This window comes from Vollenhovia emeryi, unplaced genomic scaffold, assembly GCF_000949405.1.
Source record: "Vollenhovia emeryi isolate VEMERY1.0 unplaced genomic scaffold, V.emery_V1.0 DF939153.1, whole genome shotgun sequence".
Classification (NCBI taxonomy): domain Eukaryota; kingdom Metazoa; phylum Arthropoda; class Insecta; order Hymenoptera; family Formicidae; genus Vollenhovia; species Vollenhovia emeryi.
In genome coordinates, this window is record NW_011967213.1 from 537461 (window position 1) to 554651 (window position 17191).

At 49.0% G+C, this 17191-nt stretch overlaps 1 protein-coding gene and 1 long non-coding RNA gene across 2 annotated transcripts in view; one reads left to right on the forward strand and one right to left on the reverse strand.

Annotated features, from left to right (window-relative positions):
- The window catches only part of LOC105565332, a 94261-nt gene that overhangs the window by 75726 nt on the left and 1344 nt on the right, over positions 1-17191 (reverse strand). The gene's annotated exons all lie outside the window — the stretch shown is intronic.
- Positions 1-17191, forward strand: part of LOC105565331 — a 49785-nt gene that overhangs the window by 18836 nt on the left and 13758 nt on the right. The gene's annotated exons all lie outside the window — the stretch shown is intronic.

A 17191-nucleotide genomic window follows, 5' to 3' on the forward strand; every position in this document is an offset into this window, starting at 1 on the left:
GTCGCTTAAACGCGCAGTTCCCGCGGCGCGCGGCGGTGAAAAAGCCGCGCGACGCTAAACGGGCCGGCTAACTACTCTAATCTGATGGAGTCCATGCTCAGACGGTGTGACATCGGCGTGTCATGTCACAGTCTCGTGACTTCGCCGGGCGACACCCGCACGACAACGGGCCGCCTGGGGGGGCCCCGGGACCGGCGGATCGCGCAATCCGCGCATCAAAGCCCCCGACACGCGTGCGACACGCTATGTGCCGCCCACTTCGTGTCCCGTAATTGCCAGCGACAAAACGATCGGCGCGGTGTGGCGCGCGCGGCATAACGTGACGACAAAACGCGTTCCGTCATGCCACCGGCAGAGATAAATAGAGAGAGAGAGAGAGAGAGTGACAGAGAGGGATGGCGGGAGAGAGAAAGAGAGGAGCGGGCGCGTCATGCCGATGAATTAAATCGCGGAGCGACGGCAGAGACGGTCGCGGAATTCCGTGCGTCACGTTTCATTACGTTCGCCAAGTCCGAGGACAATTTACGCCCGGCAAAAAGCCGCTCCGCTTTCCCTCTGTCTCGCGTCCGCTCTTGTCCGTCGAGATACTCCGGTGCCTCTGTCGCTTATTCCACTTTCTTCCCCCGTTATCACCTCGTCGCGCACCTTCCCGCGTTCCGAATTTCAATTCTCGAAGAAACGCGTTTCTTTTACGTTATACGTGTTTGACCTACGTACGCTTTTGTGTCTTTCCGAACCTTTCGCCTACATCTGAAAAGAAGCAATTGAGTTTCGATTTTCATCGATAAGTCGTCTGTTTTAGTTCCGAGTTCTGAAAGCTAATTAACATGATGTGAACGCCGCGTAGATTCCGGATATTTCCCCAAAACTGTAGAAGCGAATACGTCAAATTACATTATACGCGCGCCGAGTAAATACAATTTCTGACAAGTGTACTCGTTATCTCGTTTAATTGATTCTTTACTGACCGCGCATGTAATTAAATATACAACTAATTGAATTTTATACGTATATAGGGATGAAATATCAGCCGATATCAGTCGCGATAATCGTGGCGCTCAGTTAAGATAAGTTCCGTTAGTCCCAGTCTACAATAATTGAAAATGAGATGAGTACTCGACTGTAATTGGTGAATTTCTTAGGGCCTAGGACTAAAATCATCTATTGTTTGTCTTTCCGAGGACGTAGAGTTTTAGACCAGGTGACTCAAGGCTAAATCTTGATTGGCTCTCATAAGCAATTCAGTAGGCAAAATAGCAGCATCGTGTGCCGCTGGCTTCACTTGACGATGAATTTCTCTTAAATGCGCCGCGACATACGCGCGTAGACACGTTTTATCTCTCACGTGCGTATGTCGGTTATGCCGACGTCTGCGCGGATCCGCGTTCAGGCGCGATTGCTCGCGGGAAAAGACGCTGGAAAATAGACAGGTTGACGCGCGTCTCACAGCGGAACATTGTAATTATTATCGCAACTCGCGGCAGGCGTGTGAGAGAAAATTCTTAAGCGCCGGCGTGTCGATCGCGCTTCGCCTCGTCACCTGTGCGAAAGCCCCGCGATCCGAAATAATGAATACTCGTCGCTTCTTCGCGCACTAGCACAGGTAGCGGGAACTCGTGAAACGTGCAGCAGGACTTACGCAACGGCAATTACGTCTTATTCCGGTTATTAATCGAGTAATCAAGTAGAGTTTCCATATCTTCTTCGGCGACGGATAATGTACATTTGTATGCAATTATGCGGAGACACGTACGGCACGTATTCTCTAAAATTACTCTGCTAAAGTAGTTGGCTCTGCAACGTTGTTTCTTACACTTTTTGTCATTATTTTCCTTCACTTCTTTTTCCCCCTCTACTCTTTCCCCCGTATTGTATGGCCTCTTCTCGGAGGTTTTCCTTTGATTGCAGAACACAACTGTCTATTTTCTCCATTATTTTTTTTCTTTATCAAAGAATAAAGTGATATTTTCCTGCATTTCACGGAACTGACTCGAAATGTGCCGTATATTTCTCGCTAATAAATTTTTCCAAGCGATTGATTATACACATTTGGCGTTAAACCGAGAAAACGCGTCGTTCTAAAGCGACCGCCCCGCGACGCGCGTAATTGCAGGTCGCCATTTTTCTAAAAGAAAGGAGGGGCCGCGAAGACTGACTCCTCTCGACCTATCGACTAAAGGTGCAATACACCGTACCGTCCCTTCGGTCGTCGCGTAGCGGCGTCTTAAATAAGAAATACGCTAATGTCGTAGCGCAAGCAAGGAAACGCCGTAGGGAAGAGTCGTTGGCGTTCCTCCCTCGTGCACGCGTCTTTATTTGCTATTTTATGCAGAGCGGGTTCGATACGCGGTGCGCGTGTGTCGCGCAGGGCAGTTCCAAACCGTTTAAGAAGAGAACCAACGTGGCGCCGACAGTTGCACTCTATAGACACGACGTTGAGGGCAATGGCGCGCTGGATATGGAATTTATATAAATTTCCGAAGCGACAGTAAACGCACAGGGCGCAAATAACAAACCCGCGGAAACCCACGAGAGGTGCATGTGGAACGAATTTATCAAGGAATGAAAATGTCGAGGATATGTGTTTAACGCGAGATAAGATATTTACACTTCTCCCTCTCCACCCTCTCTCGGAGCGTATACCCGATAACTAATTGCAAGCGCGTGTGGGCGTGTACGCGCATGCATCTCGTGTAAGGAACACCGAGGACGATCCTTCGCGACGTCGCTCCCGCCGTTTTTAAAGATGTCAGCCGCCGGTTCCCCGGTCTCAATTAATTGCGCGCACGAATTATGCGCGCGGGACAATGCTATCGGGAATCTCGCGAAACCCCTGTGGGGCATGACGCGACCACACGCAGCACGCATTAATTCCTCTATTACGGGCATTGTGGGCCCGCGTATATCTACCTACCCGACGTACGCGCCGGGTTATTGCGTACACCGCATATACGCCCACGAACACGGTATCGGATATCCGAATCCGCGATCGTTATTGCAATCCCGGCGAGTTGTCTCCTCGTCGTTACGGCGAAGAATTAAAAATTGGAGAAAAGGGGAGGAAAGGTTTCCCGGGGACGAGAAACTATATTTATCCGTGGAGTTTCGAAATAATAATTTTTTTTTTTTACGTGCGAATATACACGTCTACTTTGCCGCGTTTCCGCGAGGGAAAGAAATAATTACGATGCAGCAACAATGCGGCGCGCGTTACCGAGCCGAAGCCAGTGACCGCGGCACACCGCAATTCGGCCATTATTGCGGGAGTCATTTTACGACACAATGGTGGAAAATCCGCTCGTAACTCGTTCTAATGGCGATATTACAAGCGGCCGCGGTCCATCATGAATAACACCGCGCAACGATGTTGTCGAATATCGAGCCGATGCGACGTCATTGTAACCTCGCCGCTAACGAGCCGGCCTCATTGTTATCTCATCGAGTTTCCCGATAACCAATGTGATCTCAATAGGCGCGCACTATCCTCAAAACTCCGTTTCGTCGATTCCGCGGGCAAGGGCGGCTGAATCAATTCGGCGCGTATTAACGAACGTCGAAATTTTCGATGCGAAACTACGTGCATCGAGAACAAAATACATTCTACCTATGCGAGTGTTTGCGACTCGCAATTTGACGTTCGCGATCATTAATCTTCCGCGTTCCGCGCATTTACATTTGATCCGTAAAAAATCCTCGGGACTGGCTCACCCGTCTGCAATGTAAGCCAAATTTCTAATTTACCAGCTCGCAATTTGATAATTTCGATCTTGCAATTTGACAATTTGGTCGAGCGCTGCACATTACTGCTCTCTGCGAGATCAGCCCTCACGTTGGGCGAGATGACGCGATCGTGCAAATGCTGACTACCTGTTGAGAGACTACCGCGAGCGAGAAGAAGCGCAAACGCAGGGAGAACGGCAGAAGAGAACCCAATTAAAGCGCCGAACGCGTCCTAATTAACTCCTCAATTACACGGTTCCCCTCTGATTTCGGGCAAACAAAGAAGGCGGGCCAGTTACCGAGGAGCAGGGTCACCCGAAGAGTATATTTCCCCGCCACCCTCGACAAGCCTCTTCCCCTTCCTCTTGGACCTCACGCTTCACGGCTCGCCTTGTTCTACCCCACTGATACCTTTCCGTACGTTAGCCCCCTCCGTCCCCCTTCTCGTCCCCCTGAGGCTCTAGGTACACATTATAATTGCGCATATTAAAATGGCGTCACGACTGCGCCAGCCATCCATCCATCCATCCATCCATCCATCTAGCCAGCCAGCCAGCCAGCCAGCCAGCCAGCCGGCAAGCCAGCCATCTTTAATCAATAATGGAGCATCAGGGACCATGACAACAGATACCCTTTCCCGGGGTTTCCGTCTCGTGGACCCCCCTCCCCTTTCTCGGCTTCTACCCTTAGGCAAGGGTTGGCAGTCTTCCTCCTCGAGTTCGGATACGACCGCGTCGTGTTACGTTCCTCAAACCACCGTACCCCCAGCCCTAAAAGTCCGTGTAACTTGACAAAATAATACCGTCTTGAGTGTCCTCGTGGAGGGAACACGTTCTCGATTCGGCACGTTGCTAGAACTCATTTCTCTCCCGAGCATGTGACGCGATACTTTGTAGACGCTTTGCAGACGTAATGTTATTTCTTTTTTTTCCCCCCGATATCACGAACCTTCCCAAAGAAACTTCTCGATTTCCTTCGAGAAAGCAACAATGAATTATCCGCCCACTTCTCCCGACTCCTTGCGGACTTTCCCACAGAGGAAGAACGCTCGATCATTTGCTGGACGAGGAGGAGGCAACCGGCGAATTAACTCTGCGGAAAATCGTCGCGATGGAGGAGAAAGGGCCGCGCCACGTTTCGCGCGCGAGAAGGAAAAAACACGGCCGTCGCCATGAAATATTGAATCACCGGTAACAGTTGATTCCGTCGTATTACCGTAATAGAGAAATGTAAATACGCGAGTAGGGGGACACGCGGGTACGCGCGCAGGCCGGCCTGGATCGTGGAGCGAAGAACCCCGGTGCGGTGGAGAGGAGCTTTCCAAGCGGAACGATGCACGGGCAGGCACGTGCGAAACGTACACGCGTTTCCTCGCACGCACCGCACCGCCGTATACGCACACCCGATCTCTATATCTATAAACATATGTATATATGCGCGCACGCGCACACACACACACGCACGCACGCGTGTCGCGTGCTACGCTCTTGCGTGTTCACGGCCATCGATCGACCGTCAAGCCGTACGCACCTGTCAACATGTCATTATACATCCGGTACTTCGGTTTTGTGCACTCGTGACACTCGTGAAAATATGACGGTTTCCGGCTGACGCGCGGGGGATATATTACACGGCCTATTCACGCCACGCTAATAATGGCCGGGATTGTAATAGAAAGCCGCGCATTTCGCCCTTGGGCTGGATCCAATCTGTTGTTACGCCATTTAAGGCCCACTTTCGCTCGCCATTATACCTGGCGAAGTTCGCCGTCCTGCCCCGAGAATCTCAGATTGTACCTGACGTCGTTCCGTCAAACGTGATTTCATTCTCTTCGAATGATCAAATATTGGTGGATACGGAAGAGTTACATTGCGCGCGCACGATAGTGCAACGCTTTCTATCTCGTTCTCTTCTATCTTTGTTGCTCACCTTCTTATTAAAATAATCTACATTTTACAAAATAACCGAGGGGTAAACCGCTTACCAAAATCATGTACACCAATGTCTACTAATGCCCATCGTATTATCTTATTTTATCTTGTTCTAGCTTTTTTATCCTTTTAGACTTTCTTTATAATGCCGGCAAGGCCAAGTAACACCCAAAAGTGCCTAGTAATGCCCGAAATCTGTAAACTACAATGCTGTCAGCGGTTCACCCCTCGAAAATAACCTTATTTTGCATCTAATATAATTATTTCGCCTGTCCAGTCGCTTTGCTAGTCATGTGAACGTGATTTGAGAAACAAACACGCGTTTAATAAATTGAAATTGGCGTTTACAGGGTATTACAAATTGACATCTTGAGTGAGCTTCCAGAGGGAAAGAACGAGTAGCTCATTTTCGCAGCGCAATATCTCGCCTCTTCTGCTTCTAACAATAAGTCGCGCGGTAACGTCGATAGCTGTAGCGAGCTATTGAAAAAGTAATACGCGCGCGGTATCCAACGGCGAGACGCGGCCGAACGAGTCAATCGGACGGATCCAGCGGCGCGGCTCGTGTGCACCAGCCAGGGGGATACGAAATTAATAGTGTCTATGCGCGGGAACAAGACGAGAGCGAGGGCATTATCGTCCCTCATTTGGGCATTGGGAGCGTGTAAAGGCATGATGCAGAGCCAGGGCGGCCGCGGTCCGGCTCAAAGCGACGATCCACCATTGCCGGACACGCCGGGGGCGCAACAGCTTGATACATCGTTACACGCTGTTCCTTCCATGTGCCCTTCTGCAACATCTCCCCCTTTTCATTCCTCTTCTCCCCCGCCCGCCCTCTGTCTCTGTCTACCCTGACCACCGTCAGGCCCCCGTCCCGCTGTCTCTCGTTCCCTTGTATCGGTGCACCGTTGTTCCCCTGGACACCCCCTGCTCGAGCTAAACCCAAAGCCGACGCCGACGCGGCGCTCTAATACGATCTCACGATGGACGGCACCGTGCGAGCTGTAAAGCTCGGTTTACACCGTGGCAAGGCGAGCGCCGCCTACGCGACCGTGCCGGTCTTTAAATCGCGCCGGTGCATCGCGTAAAAGCCGGTGCCCGCGTTATACACTTTGCGCCGAGATATCGACTCGACGGAGGAGGATTCAGCTTAACGACTCGGCCGTTTTATTTTTTAAGTAATTTCATAATTTTGTACGCGTTACAGATTATGCGATTTTAAGCTGCAGAGCGTCACACGTGCGATATTATGCGTATGAATTATTGTCTTTTTACCTCGCGGGACAAAGTACGATTGCATAACGCACCGAGGCGTACGTGCGTGACTATACGTAGAGGAATTTTTCGGTAGCGAAGAATGTTGTGCGTAGAACCGGTTGCCCAAGAACGCGAACCCCCATCGAACGGTAGTCACGAGACGCGAGAGATTACGAGAGAGAGAGAGAGAGAAGACACGCGAGCGGAACGGTGACACCGGCACGTATCTATCCAGGAAATATACGAGACAGGGAACGACTGCCGCCAAGTTTAAAGGCGATCGCACACGGAATTATCCGCGAGCTTCACAACACGCGCGCATTGAAGCTCGCAGCAGAATGCGGGAGGTGAAGTGGTAAAGGAGGGCAAAAGAGTCTACTCGGACGGGCTCGCGAGAGTCTCGTCGTTATACGTTAATTGCGGTGCATTTTGCACTTTTTCCAATTTTAATTTTTACTCGGTCGTCCGGGAAAATAAATTTCACCGCTCCTCCGATCACGGACTCCCGCTGAAAGTATACTTGAAATTCCAAACATTGTCGGCTAATAGTAAACCTGCTAAAATATTTCGCGTTACGGCGTCGCGCGATAAATGATAAATAAATACGGGCACGATGTGTAGCGGTTGGCGATCGCCGGTCTCGGCGATTACTAAAAGTGCGTCTGAAGAGCGAGCTGCGGACGCGAGGAATTATAAATTCCCGGACACACATCGGTGTAACAGAGATGTAGCCGATAGGATACATCGCCAGGCCCGGGGTCAGGACGGTGCACGCGCGCGGAGTTATGTGAACACGACTTTAAAACGCCCAGGGTCGCAGGGACATCGAAGACGTGCCGCTGCTCGCTGCTTTATGGAGGCATCAATTACTTTAATATTCGCGGCCGTAACACCCCGGTGCAAACGTGCACGCGCACCGGTCCGCTGCACGGACCGGCCGGCGCGCTATTGCGGGTCGCGGTAGGTGTCAGCGATCGTAAAGTCAGCGGCGCGGCCTCTCGTGCGTCCCCCGGTGCTTTCGTAGCGTAATCGGTGCGGTACGCGGAACGCCGGCCGGATTGACGCTCGGCCAAAGGGAGGAGAATTAAAGAGAAGAGCGCGCATTTAACGGCGCAATAATCGAACCCTCGTTGCGGAGATCGCGCTCGAATTTACGCGCGACTCGCGCGTAAAGGCCCGTGTCCAAGATGCTAGAGCTTGGTCCAAGTTCTAGTTTCGAGGAATGTGTAGCATCGTCGACACAGGCCTTAAGGACCACAGAAATTATACACTACTAGACTGCTACCTTCGAGCTGAAAAGTGAGGCAAGAGTCCCGCCATGTCTTGTTAGGCAAATAATCTGTCAGTGACACACCGATGCACGCATACTACTAACTTGCCACCTCACATTAGAATCCTATCTCATAACAGAGGACTTTCCTCTATATAGAAGTCTGTAGTGAGGACGCCGGTTATTGCAGCGGAAGGACGCGGCGAGAGAGGCGGAGAGCCTGACCCAGAGGCGAGTTCTACTCTGTTCTCACGGAAAGGACACGTGTTTCGGCGTCGACACGCCCGTGACGATGCCGATTTCGTGCGTCGTGGGTAAACCGATATTATCGATTCATGGCGATCGTCGTAATTGCAGCGTTCGACCTCGCGGCCAGCGCGGAACGATGATGAATGGGTGTCGTTGAATGGCGGAAGAGAAAAGAGATCGGCTCTTGGAATTACGAAAGCCGGGGGAACGGCGTTCTAATGCAAATTGCGACCCGCGGCGTCGGCGGCGGCGGCGGCGGTATTTAATCGATCGTTTGAGCGTACACTCTGAGGTCAAGACTGGACGCTCATTGAAGCGACGTTGAGTGGTGTCGTCGGGGTCGGTCAACAAGAAGCGTATCTATCTCCTCTGAGCGGCGTCAATTACTTTAATGGCAGGCGATCATAATGCCCGTGCGCGAGAGCCGGGCGCTCGCGAGCCGGTGTCAGTGCTTATAATACGTAGCGACGGCCAATAAGCGGCCATTCCAAGAGTGTCTCTTTGTAACGTACGCGCGAGGTCGTAACGTATCGTCACGATTATAATGAGGCTGCGGCCGCTCGCGTATACATCCAAGTACCGAAGCCGTAAAGAGCCGTGGAACAACGTCATTGTAATAATTTTGTTTCACTCGCGCCGATATTATTATGAATTTTTACATCCCGCAAAAACATGCAATTATCATACTCTTGCATTTTTAGTTGATACTTATCAATCTGGAATCTCTCCTCGTCAAACTGTGCCCCGAGCTGCTCGGCCGTAATCTCGCTTCAACGTACAGCGATGTACCCACGATACTTACGTCGCTGGGAGCAATTACTAATGATACGTAATGCTAATCAAAGCCAATCAAAGCGTCGGGCATGTCACAGAGATGCGCGGATAGAGGATAATAAGCACGTGACAGTAAATGTCAACTAAAGATGTTTCATAACAGACGAATATTCACGCACACAAATTGCTGTTTATTTTGCAACGTTGTATTATCTTCGCTCAGACCTTTGACTAGATATTTATGGATTGCTAGTGGCTACAGATCCGCGTCTCACGATCCACGTATTACGACGATAAGAAAACACGTACATTATATTTCTATTACATATAGTTTACGTTCCCCATGCGGTTTAATTGGAATGCAAATCGAAATTTGAAAACTTAAAACTGTTAAATGTATTAATTGCAAATCTGATGCAGATCTTACGAGAGGCTTAGAATTATATCGGTAATTCATACTTGCATTCAAAGGTCAGACTAGCGTATTCCGCATACGCAAAATTACCATTTATCTATTTTCTGAGCAAGATATTCTTTCCACCATTATTATTATCTCAGCATTATAGCAATCAAATTAAAACGTAATCAATTATATATAGAGGAGAGTCCTCTATTATGAAATAGGTTTTTAATGGGAGATAGCAGGTTTTCAACATCCAAATTGAATCGCAAATCTGTTTTCGCAACGATTACACGATCTAACAATGAATTTTCCACTAAACAGATTTCGCCCCAAGGGCAATAAATTCATGGTGGACTCAACTTATGATGCCTATTAATTTAACAGAAACCCCGCTATACCGTATTAGAATCCTATCTCATGGCTTTCCTCCACATGTATAATGAAATTTATGCTTTTCATCGGGAGGCATAAATTAACATTACGGCGTATCTCGGTCATCAAGCTTGGAGACATTTTATATTCGTCGACGCGATGGAAGGTGATTCAAAGTGAGTCATGAGAAACTGTTGCCGACCATCTATTATACGTATTATGTAGGTATTGCTAACGAATGTGCAACACATTGTCCCTCCGGCGAGTGGTCCTGAACGGTTTGTGTTAAGACTAGCAACACAATGCGCTCTCGCGGATTTCGTATCCCGCATGGAAACACGCAGGTGCGCCGCGATATCAATGTACTCTATTAATCGGAGGGAAAAAATTGTATATTCCCCGCCCGATTCCACGATGCTTATGACATTTACGAAGTCTCGGCGCGATTGACGGTGCAAGAAAACCGGTATTATGTAATCGAGAAAAGAGTTCTCTCTCTCTCCTGCTGCCTCTATGCGATAAAGAATTAGCACGTATCATTCTCTGTTGGTTTACGTCGACAGGCTGAGTTGAAAATGCACGCGGTTCTCTCGGTCGGTCGCGGCACGCGAGCAGAACTTAATTAAGCCGCGGCTTTTAGGTCGCGCGAGAGCGGGAGATTATGGGAGCGCGATTAAGAATGAGAAACGCGATATCGCGTTACGGTCGACCGGTTAAAAATTATCGGCCTTTTGCTATGTAAGTATAATCTCGTATTTTATTGCGGGGAAAGAAACCGATTATTAAAAATCAGCCGTTTGACCACGAGTTTCATTAAATAGGAGAAAGCTGCAGATATACGTTACTGTATAATTAATACATTTCTGTTTCAGCTAACTGACATTAATAATTATTATCGAAATAGAGGAGGTTTTAGTACGGAGGGAGGAGAGAAGGGTGGGGGCGGGGGAGGAATTTTGGAATCCGCCTTTCAACGCAACACTGACGCTGTCATAGTCCCCATATTCCTATTAGAGACCGGGACATCGGCGCGTCGACAGCCGCACGATAGGGCGCGTGCACGCCGAAACCGCAGGCCCGCAGCCGCACGCTAATTATTTATTCTTCGTTATGCCTCCTTCTCACCGGGGTGACGATCCTCCCCCATCCGATTATGGCTCGCGAGCCGTCTGGTTTCCACGATCGTTCGCGGATATCACATTGCGTACCATCGTTTCCACCGGCCGAGATTGATCGCCTTTCTTTTCTTCGGACGTTCTATCCCGTCGAGTTAACGACGTCGATACATATTTCGATACTTTAACAGCAGCACTATTGATAATCTGTAATTTTACCGACTCGAGAGATGGCAGACGCGGAAATAGCCGATTCTTCTTTGTTACACGGAAAGAACAATGTAGCCGTAGCTAAAAACTGTGCACGTGGCAACTGAATTTCAGTTGTAAGATATGGACAGCTAATATTTGGTTGTGATAGCTAGATATTTTGCTACCGTGCCTATTGTCAGTACCGGCCTTAGGGCGCGGTTGGGCGGTCGCCCAGGGCGCCAAATCTGTAGGGGCGCCGCTGCCTGGTTTCACCTAGTTTGAGAGAGATTCCCTAAAATATAAAAACAAAATGGGGTTCGTCGTTCGATATTATTACCCTGTCTTTTCTTTCGCAAGAATTTCGAGCCCTTGAATTTGAATGGGCGCCACGATAATCTTGCTCAGGGCGCCAATGTTGTTAAAACCGGCACTGCCTATTGTATTAGGTGCAACAGCAAACAGTTTGCTGTGGTTTAAAAATTAATAGTTCTGGCAGTGAAATATTTTTTAGCAAACCGTGATTAGCTACGGTGGTGAAAAATTTTGTTCAGTGTACGCTGTCGAATTCTCAAATTATTTTGGAGAATTCGACAGCACCCACGTCGAAGGTTCGGGGAGAAATGGAAAACAGCGAGAGCCAGAAGACATCATCGCAACAGATAAAACGAGATATCCGTTAAGCATGAGCGAGAATGCGAGTAGTTAAAAAGCCGCCATTAATTATTCATGCGCTGCAACAAAGTGACACGCGTAACGCAGACACGCGTGATTGCACTTGGAGCAATCGGCGTCACACAGGCTCGTTCGTACAAGTGCGTTTATTTCACGTCATTGAAATGCCGTTTATTTTGCGGCGATAACTAGCAGCTACGAGCGCGTTTTTTTTTTCATTCGCATGTCGGCTATCGTTAAACGGACAGATGCGGGAGCGTACACAAGTACATCCACACCACACGTGCATCCACACGGGTTATAAACTCACGCGTCGAGCGCGTATACCTAGAACGGGCCCGTACGTATCCAAGTCCCCGCGCTTCATAGACGGCACTCAAACGGGTTTATGATCCAGAAAACTCGAGCGCCGGGCAACATTCCGAGGAGATTCCCCGGGCCATCGTTACAGAACGCGGGGGCCCGTAACGCGCGCCCCAAGTGAGGGCCCCGATGGCGAACAACAAACGGCGTTGTCTAGCGTGTTTGCCGACGATGAAAAGCGTGGCGTGGCGTTGGCATGGCGTGGCGCGGCGCGCCGCGCCGCGCCGCGCCGCGCGTTCGGGTGCCCGACGACGGCTCGTTTCCTCGACGATACGAGACGAATCGGCGCGCGGGGACTCCGGGCCCGGGCCCGGCCCCGAACCCGAACGCGGGGCCCGCGCCACCGCCGCAGCCGCAGCGCCATGTGTTGCGCTCAATTGGACGCCCTTCAGGTAGAAAAACGCATCGGCGTGTCCGGCTCGCGCACGCATCTGGCGAGCGGAACCGCTTCGGGGGCCCCGTCGGCATGGAGGCGTGCAAACGTATTCCTTTCTTTTCCACCGTGGTCCTACTTCTCACTGGGGCCCTACCCCTCTCCACCCCCCTCCCCTTTTATTTCCATTTATGCCCGTCCGCAACGCGTGATCGCGCGACTCGTTACTCGCAAATTGACGCGGTTTCGCGTTTAAACGTGATGTATAGACCGTGTCGGCAGGTTATGTTTAACGATCGATGAGCGACAAACGCAAAAAATGCGGTCGCTTAAACTGCGCGATCTGCATTTGTGCCACGCGACGACACGGATGAGTTCAGTTCGCTCGTGCGAATGCGGATGCCCCCTCTGGGTGTGGCTTCTTGCGCGAGTTTTTGCACCCGTGATACCTCGGAGTGTATTACATTGTGTCGCAGCGTGTACTTTGCACGTGGATAAAATTATTCATCGTCGTCCTTGTGAGTTCTTACAAATCACAATCTAAAACTTTCGGACAGTGAAATTTGGCACTTTGCATTTTCTGCCTTTTCTTTACTACTACACCTACAAATAAACGTTGCGTGACGCTAAATTATACGTGCGCGTGTACATTGACAATGTCATCACGCGCAACGGCATGTAAAATGATGTAACTTCTTGCCGCTAAGATAATAGTAACTGATTCACGAGTGAAAATTACTTCAGAACTACTCATTATACTAGTTTTTCCTCCTGAATACGATCGTACGGACACGATTATAGTACGACGTGCAATTACATTTTAACATATACGCAATAAGAAACATTTGTCCTTAGAATGCTAGCTTGAAGTAAATGTCAATTAACATCGATGCCAGTTTATGTATGCGCAGATTCGTGTGTGACCAGATACGTACGGTATAATACAATAATTATCAAACACAACGCGTGTGAAAACTCGCATTGAAAGCGCGATAAAAATGAGCATTTCCTTTCCCTGACGTTATCGAGTCTTCTGATCCTAGGAAACGCGCGATAAATCTTTCCTCGAACAACAGTCGAGATTTTGAAAAGGCGAGACGGAATTTCATTCTCGGAAAAGAACTGACGTTTGTCGCGCGAGGAATGTCCCGCCGCTATCGCGACGTGCCGATCGCCTCCGCGTGAGCCGCAGGTGCGCGCCGGTTTCCCGGTCGCGAAATTTATAGACTGATTCGCGCCTTCGCGACTCCGCCGTAAGATCTGGAGCGCGCGCAAGGAGGAAAAGCGGTGCCGAAGGGAATCGGCTCCGATTCAATGCCCTTATTCGTTGCGGCCGTACGTTACGGAGCGTTATCTCGATACAGGTGCGTACAGTCGCGGAAGACCAACGCGGATCGTTACGCGGGACGAAACGGTATGCAGATGAGTTCGCCGCGGCGGTACGTTGCGCGGCACTTTCGGCCCTGGGATGCCGTAAACGCGACTATCGCCGGTCGCCCCGTTTTTGGAACGAGCGCCGATCGCGCCGATTATTCAGAATGCCAGCACGCGCGTTTCTGGAGGTCGTGAATCGTCTCCCGCTGCAAGTACGTCCGGATACATTCCAGCTGAATGGAATGAAGAGCTTCGTATGGAAACCCGGTAGCTTGGCTATCGACGAAACGAATCGATCGTTTCTAAAGTTCTAATTAGCGAGTTGCTAAGGCTAGTGCTATTATTATTGTTTCCTTTTATTGTTGTTATTCTTGTTGACGTAAATCTTGTCAAACTTATCCTCCCACAACTACAGACGTTACGACGAATCGAGGCCAGAGTTTCGTTAACGGAAAACGCGAGAAGCGCCGCTTTATTTTATTACAAGTTTTCTGGTAATTAATATATTTTAGTTATTAATACGCTGACACGATTACACTTAAAATTAAATTTGTGAATCCAATTATCATCGAACAAAAGGCACAATTTTATAATCAATTTTATTGATATCGGGAGAAAAATCCGATTGCGATAAATGCATATCAAAATTGAAAACAAACGCGTTGAAAATGACGACGCAAATTAAGATTGCCAAGTAGGTACTTGGCGGCAGAAACGTTTCGCCAGCGCGATACCCGAGCTAATGCATTTCTCATACTTTCCGCGAGCGTGAGCAAGCGATAGATCTCGTCGAGTGAGTCACGCCTAGCCGATCGGCTAGCGATTCGTACAATCGCTGATAAGGTCGCTCGTGAAACTCTCAAGCGTTCGAGTTCCTCGCAGATACATCGGGTCGTGCAAATGCGAGCGCTCGCTCGGAGATCGGTTTGTACTACGCGCCGAACCTGCCGTTTCACGAAAGCCACCAGTTGAATCATTCTCACGTCATAAATTCGGGAAGGCGACGGAAATATCATAAAGCGAAAGAACCGGGCGAGACGAGAGGTGGCACGTGCGCGCGTTCAATCTCCGACCCTCGTCGAAAACCGCGAGGCGAAATCGGCAAGTTCGACGAGCTAATCGTCGCTCCGGCAAATTAATGCGGCCGCTTAACTGAAATTTCGAACGATATTTAGCTCCGGCCCGCTCTCGCTTGCTTCACTCTGGCCGGCGATAAATTATAAGAAGCGGCGGATTACGTCATAATGGACGCCGAGCACGCGCATCTGTTTTACGAGCGCGGCGTTACGGTAATCGTCGGGCGAGCCGACCCCATCCGCCATCGCCGCCCGCGTTTCCCGCTTATAATCGGCCGAACTCTCAATGAGTTCCGTATCACTCTGCCAGCTTATGGAGGGGGAGCTCCCTTCCGCGGGACGCGGTGAGAGGGTGCAGGCCGCAGTCCTCCCCCGAGGGGCAAAACCGCGGTGCGTATAATCACTGTAATTTCGGCCAGGGCGCAATTTTTGTCCAGGCCGATCGCGACGTCTCGTCCGATTTCATTAACCCTTCATCTCGGGCCCGGCAATTTCAATCCAAGTCCTGTGCAATGTCCTACGGAAGCAAAATCGTGGGAAGCGAAAGCTGGTAAGACATCACCTTTAATTTTTCTTTAAGCCTTCCGCTACGAAAGACGTGATCGAATTACGTCAAGAAACGGACTTCTCTGGTGTACTCTAATTACAGATAAATAATTCTCATTGCCATTCCGTGTGTTCATTATCTTCGCTTTATTCTCGCTTACATTCGTCGACAAATATATTTATCACGGAGAAGCATATCCGCAAATAAATACAAGTACGAGAATTACCTATTTGACATTAACATATGGTTGGAAAAGTGCTATTTCGCCATTTCCCTTGCTTGCCTGAAGAGCCAGCGATCTCGTTGAAATGTTAACGAGAAGTAAAAATGATTTTGTTTATATTTCTAGTAGACACGTCGCTGTTGTACTTAAGGTATGATAGATGTAGCACCGATTGGCTGTCATAAAATTGAAAAAGATTAATGTCAGCGTAATCTCACACTGTGCTCTTTACGGGTCGCGTAACGATAACACGGTGTGACGAGCTAATTGGTAGATTTCGCGTTACGTAGCACTTTCTTACCCTCGACATGCACTTTTTTTGCTTGCCCACGCGCACCCCTTCTGCATGTCATACCCGCGATACTTTTAACGACCTAATTTTTAACCGGCAACAATATTGCCGTTCGAAAGATTGAATTTCTTCACTTGGAAACCAAACAAAATAATTCATTATTATATTTTTTTCGAGACGCCCGCCTAGAGAGTAGGGAAGTCCAGGTTCAAACCCTGGCTGAGGTAATATTTTTCGCAATAAATTTTCTGTATTATTAAAAATGCCAGACATGGTCAATAAAAACACTGAAGTTGTTATATATATTTTTTCTTGAGCATAATTGTCTGTGTAAAAATCAAGCAAGGCTATGAACCGATTACTGGAAATGCAACATAACGAAGCAATTGTGCAATGCGTATACATGTATGTATATTTTAATATAATTTTTATAATCATAATCAACATGTACCAGACTTAAAAATCTGCAAATAACAAAGACTTCATAAATGATACACGTTCTTCCTAATTAATGATTTACTTATCGTTCAATACACAATCTAACTGTGTCCGTTGTGCTCTGTAGCTTTTGCTCGAGTCAAGACTTGTGTATTTCTATCGAAACATTACTATTTATCATTTATCCCACCGCTGATGGACGCGTCCGTATAATATTGCACACGAATTGACCTCGTCTATAATGTAGGACGGATTAAGAAATTTTGACGATTTACGATCGGGCACGGTAATACGTCGCTCGCACGAAATGGGAGATGCAGCGTGCTGGTTGCGTGTTCGGAAATTTCACGCGCCTCTCGGCGATGATTCGTACGCGCGCCGGCGGGCGAAAAATAAAAATTTCCGCTGCCGCCTACGTCGTCGTATCGATACGCGATACTATCGTCCGTTCTCCGATTACCGATTTTATCGGGCCTCAATAAGATCGCGCGATCGCGGCGAACGCGATATTCTCGCTTTCGTCACGGAGGTATTGTTCCTCTCGCTAAGT